The sequence below is a fragment of the Pantherophis guttatus genome, chromosome 5 (genome assembly GCF_059756535.1).
Source record: "Pantherophis guttatus breed Tessera chromosome 5, ASM5975653v1, whole genome shotgun sequence".
Taxonomy (NCBI): Eukaryota; Metazoa; Chordata; class Lepidosauria; order Squamata; family Colubridae; genus Pantherophis; species Pantherophis guttatus.
The window spans coordinates 100,114,415-100,124,850 of NC_142067.1; positions in this window are offsets into that span (position 1 = coordinate 100,114,415).

Below are 10,436 nucleotides of genomic sequence, written 5' to 3' on the forward strand. Positions count from 1 at the left end.
GGGGAGGGGGAGAAGGGTAGGCGCGAGAATCCAGCCCTCGCGAGAATACCGTCAAAGCAAAACGGGGCAAGCGCGAGAGAGAGCAGTTCGCCTACCTCAGGGGTGGGCAACTGTGGCCCTTTTACAACCTGTGGACTTCAACTCCCAGAATTCCTGAGGCAGCCAAGCTGCCTCAGGAATTCTGGGAGTTGAAGTCCACAGGTTGTAAAAGGGCCACAGTTGCCTACCCCTGGCCTAGCTAGCCCTAGGCAGCGGTTTCCTGTCGCCCCGCGCTCAGTTTAACGCGCGGTCGGTTTGCGTTGCTGCCTTTTCACGTGACGGACGCGTGATGCTTTACTGTGGTTAACTAGCGGCGGAGGGATTTTTTTTTTTAAATGGCTTTTAGTAGCCTCGAATGCATTTATCTGGAGTCAGACCGAAACGTCGGTGTTTTTTTAAAAAAAAAATCATTCTTTTTTTTAATATTAAATTTTTATTATAAACTGAAGACATAAAAAAACAAAAAGAAGACGATAACAAAACAAAATCACATACATACATTTCATTCTTTGAAGTGTTCTCGCCGCTACCCTTTTGGAGAGGCGTGAATTTCGTGCAGAGACACTCGAGAGGCTTATGGCAATTAAAGTGTCCCTCTGTTCATCTCGCAAGAAAACCCTGGATAGGATCCAGAGTTGTACAGAACTAGGAAAGTGACGGCACGGGAGACGGCTGTTCATCTGAATGGGAGAAGCTGAACTCGTATATCGGGAGGGTTTAGATTAGAACCAAGCATTGATCCTTTCTGAATTGCTATCCCACCCTCTTGATGATATTGAGACAAAATGTGACTTGTTTTGTTACATCTGCTTTTGGAGTGTGAGCTGCTCAGACTTGAATTGATTATTTATTACGGTAGTTAATATTATTAGTATTTATTAATAAATATTTTCTAGAAATTAAGTACGTACCTAGAAAGTGCTTAATAGCGAGGAAAATCTAAGTACTCAATGAACCACAATCTTGATTGCTATATAGCATTAGCAATTGTATTGCTGAATCTGATGTATACAAAGCAATATGTGTTGTATTTTGACTTCACTGATTTCATGATGATCATGCTTAATTTTGAAAGTTTTGGCAAGACCTGAGATTTTGCTAACACAGAATATAACTGATAACTCTTAAGCATTGCCTCCTGGTAATCCATCATGGACACTCTTCTAAAGTGGAATAAAGGATGTGTTTCAACAAAAAGTCACTAGAAGAACACTCTTACAACTTCATTATGTTGTGATGTTGAATCAAAAAAAATGTGAATTTTTGCATAAGACTACATTCCCAGGAAGGCTTAATTAGGGGAAAACTCACTGAAATCAACTGATCAAAGTCAGCTGGCTACCGGTTTAGTATGACAAAAACTGAAATTAGTTATTTGCATATTTAAGCATATCTAAACATGCAGAAGGGAAGCTATTGCAAAGACTTCACATAGCTCTGGTTCTGTAAATGGGAGGAATAAGGAGACAGGCACCATTGTTTCTGTCTCCATATAGGGTAATGAGATGGATGTGATTTTCATATATGTTTTCAGGCTAGAAAACATTTAAACACATTAAAAAATTAATAACCAAGGAAAACTAGAGTATCCTGTGGTGTCACATGAAATTTCATAAAGCAAGTGTCCTGGAGTAAGGCAGTTTAATTCACTTCATATGGTTTTTAAAAAACCACTAATGTATACCTTGAATTAGAACGTTCAGCTAATATGGTTTTCTATGTAATTACCCTTGGCAGGTTGATCTGGTTAAGAATACAATTTAGAAAGATAACATTTAAAAATAACTGTTAATTAATCCTGTCCAATTAAATATTCAATGCATTCTAGGGCCACAGACTTTCTGTTCCATTTTAAAAAAAACCATTCAAACAGAATGCTGCAGGATAATCTTTATAATGTGCACCCAATCACACAGCCTTACTGATTTCTCTATGCCAGACATTTACATCAGGAGAATATTGTTTATACATTTTAATTCCAAAATGAAGTTTGATCAGAATTCTAAAGCATAACTAAAGCATTTTTGAAACCACAATGGACTTTGGTTGTTGTTTCAGATAGTGGTTCAAGAAGCAGATCATTGAACATCGTACATGTAGCTCTGAATCATTTTCAATAGTAAAGAAATGAACAAGTTTTTCTGGAAATTTTTAAGATGATGTTGAATAACCATTTGTCTGAAGTGGTGTGGGGTTTCCTGCCTGGGCAGGGGGTTGGACTAAAAGACCTCCAAGGTTCCTTCCAACTCTGTTATTCTAGTCTATTCTAAGTTATAATATTATATTATATTAACTTGTTTAATTGGGTTTTCTTTAGGGCTTGTGTAGAAAAACACAATATATTTTAGATCATATTTAAGAAGCACTGAAAATTTCAAAAGTTCACAAATTTTAAGCACCACTGTGTGTGTCTCCATATATAGGGTAATGAGTAATGAAACCCACTTTTTAAAATCTCCAGCTTAGGGGTGGAGGGAGGAAATATATGTCATTTAGTAATAGACAACATTTCAACAAAGATTTACAGAATTATATTTATTCTATGACTACAATTTTGAATCATGGTTATATGCATTGTGTCATCGCAAATAACACAAATGATATGGAAATTTCAAAATCCTAGGTACATTTTTAAAAGATTTTTTTTATCCTGCCTTTATTACTGTATAGTAACTCAAGGTGGCAAACATACATAATACTCCTATTTTCCCTACACTAACTCTGAGATAGTTTGGGCTGAGAGAGAGTGACTGGCCCAAACTCACTAAGCTGGCTTTGAAAAGGCTTGCCTGATTACTAGTCAAGTTGACAATTCTGAACAACAGTTTCTGTGTACTAAAACCAGATTAGTTTCCTTTTTTTAATAAGACAAGGGCCTTAAAATTTACTGGAAGTGCTCATTGTTATTTCGCTGTGAAACAAGAAGGCTATGAGCATATTTCTTCCTTTTGTTCATTACACACTTTGTTTCATATATATGATTTTAATACTGAAACACTTGTTCAGTTTTGTCAACCTGTTTTTAATAAAACCAGGAGGCTCCTAAGTCAGGAGGCAAAGTTAACTTGGATAACCAAAGGCTTGGGAGGATGGAGGATGCTCACAGTTAGCTGCCCAACTGGAGCAGGTTCTGACTTATCTACACCTTAACTAAAATAAAGACAAAAAATCTTAACATTATTTTCTTCTCTGTTCAAGGCAAAGGCACAAAAGACTTCCTTGTTCTGATTGTTTTAAAAATGCATTGTCTTTTTGCATTCATAGAGATCAGCCTAGTTAAGATTTGTAATTCAATCAACCTTTCAGCAATCTACCTATTTGCTTGCTCCAGGTTCCCTCAGTGGAAACATTATCTCTATAGGCAGTGCTCTGATATTTAACCTGAGCAAAAGATTACAGTACATTTTGTAATGGTGGGGTAAGGGAGGGTGAGAATTGCTCTGTATAAATTATCCTCCAAAAGCTGCTGCGGTTCTGGCAAAACTCTGTGGTTCCAAGGATTTCAATTTTATAGAAGGAATAAAACTCCAGACTGAAAGCAGACAGAATGATCAAGGAAAGAGATATGCTAGGCCTTTCAGGAAATATTTATCAGATGGTTATAAAAAGGAGAGGGGGACACAAGACATACTGTGTAAGATTTGCTTGTGAAAGGTGAAAACATGGCAGATCTAATATTGCCGGGACTGAATAGTTATTTCTGAGCAAAAGCTTCAAAGGATTTCCAGGAAACTCTTGTGAAAGCTTCAATAAATTAAAACAATCTGCTCTACCTTGTGCAATCAAATACTCATAGAGTAGACATGGTCTATTCTAGATGGAAGACTTAACCCCAAGAGACTAAAACTGGTTCAGCTCAGAAAGTGAAAGTACCCTTGATGGACTAAAGAAACAGGATGAACTATAGCTATGAGGTCACCAAGGTGTGATGAGGGAGCTATTGGCTGAGTCTTTTTGATCTTTGTCATGACTCTGGTCAGAAAGAAAATCAATGAATACAGATAAAATGGATGTTTATTCTAAGAAAAAAAGTGTAGCTGAGAATTGTATCTCCTCCTCTCTGCAAAGAGTTAGGCATTGCCTTACTCCAACAAAACAGAGATTGGGTTTAGACCTACCCCAATTACATGACATTGTAGTTGGTGAATGCAGTTTTCTACCATGGCCAGCTCTTTTGTTACGATTAAGCAGATTGGCAATGGTTTGTCACTTCTAAGGCACCATTTCCAGGCTGGATTGATGGATGTACCAATGCCAAATCTCTAGTGTTATATTCAAAAGAGGGACCAATTTTGTGAAATTATGTTTATATATCAATCCACTGTCTGATATAAATCTAATACAAGCCAAAATGTTTGGCCATGGAGATATCCTTAGAAGATTGGAAATGTCTTCCAAGCTTCAAGGAGTTGGGTTCATTGATAAATCATTAAGCAGTTCAGATGCAGAGGTGAGCTCCCTATCCAGACAGATGTATCAGTGGCAAAGATTTATGAAACCAGCCATCAATGCAGGGATTCCTTGATGTTAGATTTCCTCCGGAAGCAGGAAGTATAGGAATCAGAACAACAGTAGAAAAGCAGCTCTTCTGATAAGGAGTCCTTACTAGCACTGATGTTACCTAGTTTGGGTAATGAAACATCTGCAAGAAAACAACCAAGCTCAGAGAGCACTAAGGACATCACACTTCAACTCGGAGCTACAAATATTCTGTTATTGATAGCCTCTACTATATTAAATATCAAAATAATAATAATTTAGAATAACAAAACACAGCTTGAGCTGAGAAATTTGTTCCTGCTGTAGGGGACAGGCGAAATTGAAGGCACATAATATAATAATATAATAATTGGAGTTACATTAATTAGATTTATTGGAGTTAAGAGGAGTTTATCCCTAGGATACACAGTAATGTTGAGTAATGCCAGATGAGCATGCAACAACCTGCTCCCCCAACCGTCTCTGAATTTAAAGTATTTTTTTTTAAAAAATATGTTTAAATGAATGATATCCGGTGAGGCAGCTCTACAGTCTTATCAACTTACTTTGTAACTAAGTTATCTATGATGTTTATATACTTAATCCCTACTTGGTAAAGTCATTGAAGGTTATATTTAACAGATGACTTGTTGGCACCATTTAAGTTGTTGCTATATAATTACCAGGCAAACTGGATCTCTCTACTTTACATAGATACACAACAATGGCAATTGTAATATTATATTCTCTTCTATTATTAGATTTCAAACTAGGTTGCTTTTAAACAAAATGCTTTTTCTGAGACGGCAGTGGCTTTGTGCAACAGGAAATCTACAGAAAATCCTTTTAACTTGAAATATAAAATGATGAATTGCAAAGTCAAATCTTCAGAGAGACGTTATATGAATTAGAACTACATTTAAACACTCATTAGATATAAAAACCACCCCATTAGTAATCTTCAAGCATTCCTTTCATTTATTAAGTTCTACAATGATTGCAATTCAATTTTGAAAGGTTCTTTCTAACTCTGATTTGTAAAGGTAGCACCAATCTGCAACAACTTAATGTCACTGTGCCCCCTCCCCCCAGGTTTGCTCCCAAATAAACATAAATGTACATTAAGCTGCATATACTATACACAATATATGGAACAGGAGGAGCTAATGATCTAGAATTAATTGACTCTACCGTGTTTCCCCAAACATAAGACCCTGTCTTATATTTTTTTGAACCTGAAATAAGTGCTTGGCCTTATTGCCATGCGCTCAAAAGCCCAATTGGGCTTATTATCAGGAGATGTCTTATTTTGGGGAAAACAGGGTACTTTTTATGCTACAATCATGATCTTATTAAATTAATAGAGTTAATGGATTAAAAATAAAAAAGATGAAGTGATTTGATATGAAATAAGTGAGGCAATGCTGGGAGGATTATTTTAGAGATTTGCAAGGGAATATAACGATATGTTGAAGAATGGCATTTAAATGAATGCTGTATGTGTCCAAGAAACAAATACTGCAAAAGAAGTCACGACTGCTGTAAGATTTTTGAAAAATGTAGACAGAGTGAAGAAATGTTAATATAGTTTGCTTAAGGAGCAACTGTGCAATCTGTTTCACATGTGTGTGATAACTGTATAGGTGCCTAATAGAAGAATGTCATAAGGAGAAGTGTAGTGAACAAACATTGGTATAAGTTATATTTAGCTTTATTTCCTCCCTCCCCTTTTATCTCACAGCTTTAACCATCTTACTTTTCTTACTTATTTTCTGTACTGTGGTAAATGCTCTTACCCCAAAAGGAAATAGCTCATTGGTGTGCATTGTGTATAGATGTGTTAAAAAAGCAGTAGCATTTTGAACATACATCATTTTTAACGCCTCCGTTTAAATAATTTACATTTTGTGAATCTATATTTAATACAGTATTAAATGAACATGCTCAGTCAAAGTTGCAAGCAGGTAAAAGCTGTTTTTGATACTTCAAAAGTCAGTACAGGTAATCCTCAATTTACAACAGTTGATGTTCAAAGTTACAATGTCACTGAAAAATGTGACTTATCAGTTTTTCATTGCTACATCCCCATGATCACGTTTTCAGATGCTTGGCAACTGGTTCATATTTAGGATCATTACTGTGTCCCAAGGTCATGTGATCATCTGTTGCAACCTTCTGACAAGCAAAGTCCATGGGGAAGCCAGATTCACTTAACAACCATGTTACTAACTTACCAACTGCAGTGATTCACTTAACAACTGTGACAAGAAAGATTGTAAAATGGGACAAAACTCCCTTAACAAATGTCTCACTTTTGGGCTCAATTGTGAGGACTACCTGTACTCCAATGATAACCAAGATATGGTTTCATTTACGGGTGCAATGGGTGCAATTACCGGTACTCATATTGAGCCAACATTTTTAAAGAAACAATAGTTGTCAAAGAATGAGGCAAAAACCTTAAAAACATCAGTCTTACCAATAATTACTTAAGATCTGATGATCACATTGGAATACACTACAGAGAAAATATGTATAGAAATGTCTTCATGTAATCATTCTTCCTGTAGCAGGAAATGTATATAATTCTGTGGGAATATACCTCTGGGTTTGTTACGTATATATTTTTGTCAAACATCAAAAGGCAGTAGAAAAAATGAGGAACTTACAGGCAAATACATGATGCCTTATTAAAGATTTAGAAAACCTAGAAACAGAGATGTGTCATCTCCTTGAGAGAGAATTTCTAATGTATAGCCCAGAGATATTTGAGTGTTAATTATTCATACTAAAATGGTAATTTTTCTTTAGCAGGTTTTACTTTGAGAAATTCCATTTTTTCAGTGAGCTGTCAACAAAAGCAATTCCTACCGAATAATAGGTATGCTAAAGAAAATACTTCAAACTGGCCTTGTAATAAAAGTAGCTATGTTTTTATTGCAGGTTGTAACAAAGAGGTAAGGCCTATAGCAGTGATGGCTAACCTTTTTGCTGTCACGTGCCAAAAGTGGGCGGAGCGGGGGGGTTGCGGGTGCGTGTGCCCTCATCCATAATTCAATGCGCCCCACCCTCCTGCGCTTGCGCACGTGACCCCCCCACACTTCCCCCTGCTTTTGGCACGCAATGGCACGGTGGGCTCAGTAGGCCCGTTTTTCCACCTCCCCAGGCTCCAGAGGCTTTCTAGGAGCCTGGGGAGCAAAAACAGCCTTCCCCATCCCCCCAGACGCCGGAAACAGCCAGTTTCCTGACTTCCGGTGGGACCGGAAGGCCTGAAAATCAGTTGGCCGGTACGCGCATCCGCCCTGGAGATGAGCTAGGGCAACACTCGTGTGCCCACCAATATGGCTCAGTGTGCCTCCTGTGGCACCCGTGCCATAGGTTCACCATCATGGGCCTATAGCAAAGATCCATGGATACTGAAAGCTTCCTGTTTCAAATACAAACATATATTTTGTGTCCTAAATTGTGAGCTTAGTGGTATTAGAAACTAAAGCAAAGAATTTAATTGATTCTATTATAACTTTTGTTCATGTTGCTTATTTTCAAATTCTCATTAAACACTGGGAATATCCACAAATACACTAAATAAATAAAATGAAGAAAGGTTCAAGAATGTCACATTTCAGCAAATAGACTGCCTCAGTTCCCAAATGGTTCCAAGGTTCTGATGTAACCTAGGCTCAATGCCAAACATCTTCCCTTTATTTTTGTTACTTTGCCAACTCTCATAGGCTGTAATCTGCATGACAAGCAATAATGACCCTAGTCACAAGGCCAGGAGTGTTTGCGTTGCAGGAAAAAGCCCAGGTGTAGCTTTTGTTTGCATGCCAGCACAATTGTAACATGTACAAACACATATGTACTACCCTTGGTACAAACTAATCCTGTAAAAATAAAGAACACTTTCAGAGTTAAAATGACTCAGATTCATGTGAGAAGTGTAATAGCAGTGAAAGTTGTGAGTCTTCAAAAATCACATTAAATAATAGTGGGGCAATGTTTACAATATGCACCATGGAATGCAAAAGCAGAACCTTTAATGGGTGAAGCGAAGGAAGGAAATTGCTATGGGATGCCAGATTTCATTAATGGTGGTCCTTTCCAACTTCATCATTTAGATCTGTTCATTTATTTGTGCTGTTTCTGTGTCACTGATTTCCAAACACACCAGATGGTTTACAGAAGTATACAAATCATAAAATATATGATTTGTATAATCATACAAATGTTGCTGGTGGAAAAACAGGATATAAATGAAACAAAAAAGGAATTGATTGTAAATTTGATAATTGGAAGCTAGATTACTGATGGCTAAATATTGGGGACGAAATTGGGATATTCAAAGAAATGAGTGGCATAATGAAATGGCAACAAATGATAAATTAACAGAAATTAAATTTTAAAAAGGGATGATTCAGACAAACAATTATAATGAAATATGCAGGGATTTTATAAAAACAGTGCTGTTGGAATGCAAAGGGAATAAACCTACTCAAGAATGTATGTTGTTTTGGAGGGGATAAGGGCACAATTGGAATATATTGTGTATTTTTTAGTTATTATAGAAGAGTTATAAGGGGGAAAGGTGGGGGTGTACACTGTAATATATATATATATATATATATATATATATATATATATATATATATATATATATATATATATATATATATATATATATATATATATATTTAGATGTATATGTACTGTGTTTGTATTATTTGTATTTAAAATAAAGAAATATTTTAAAGAGAGTTCTCACTTGAAACACAAATGATCAGGCTCACATTATCCCATTTCAGACACATTACGCAAAGATCTAGTTCTCTGGAAAAAGCTCTAATGCTGGAAAAGTTGAAGGGGATGGAAAGAGTAAAAGGGGATGACCAGAAGCAAGGCCGATGGCTTGAGCTACAAAAACGGTAATTCATGATTCACCGTTGGGAGACTTGCAAGAACAGGCTGGGATAAGATCCTCATGGAGAAAATCTACGGGGTCTTCAGGAATTGAAAAGACTTGATGGCATTCGATCAATCACTCAATCTAATCGAACGGCAGTGACTGGGCCATTCTTTTATAAAAGCAAAACTGCGGAAATAAACCTACAAACAAAACCAAATATTTCGGTTGCATTTCCCCCCCTCATTGGTGCCAGCTAACTCGAGCAAGAGGGAAACGCCGGATTGACAAATGCTGCCGCTGGTTTTGGTAGATCGTAGGATCCCAAGGATCTCTCCATTCCCACGGCTCGGTGCGTAGCGAAAAGGCTAAAGGCTTTTCAAAGGAGGATCCATCCATCTTCCAATGTGGGCTCCGGGTGTCTTACAAAGGAACAGCAGTACAGGTAGAAGACTTCTCGTGGAAACGGCACAGTTTGCTCACAACTTCCAGAAGCGCCGCGCTGTTTCATCCGAGAGCTGCAAGGACAAACAGCCCGAGAGCCGCCGCAGCCGCAGCAAGAGCATTTCCCTTCTTGTTCGCTGAGCCCCGGGCCTTTCCCAGCGGCGCCTCTCAAAATGGCTCCTTTGCCTCTCGCCTGAGGGAGACGTTCTCGCGGACTCAAGAGACTCCATTTCGTCATCTGAACAGCCTAACAAACTTGAGAAAGGGGGTTGGACTAGAAGACCTCGCAGGTCCCTCCTAGCTCTATTCTGATGGATTCCTCCAATATGATCTTCCTCCTCGCTAGTTATAGCGCCGATCCGCTGATCAGCCTGCACAGAATCTGCCTAAAATTGCGCTGCCTTGTTGGTAGAGCCAAGGCGTGCAATCCTAACAAACGGCTTGTGGTTAAATTAGACTTTTTCAGGCTTTTCCTCTTGATGGGCTTTATTTTTTTTCCCCTCGTCTCCTTAGGAAAATTGAGAACTGCATGAAATCATTATATTGACTATTTCCTAATATGATTTGATTGCTT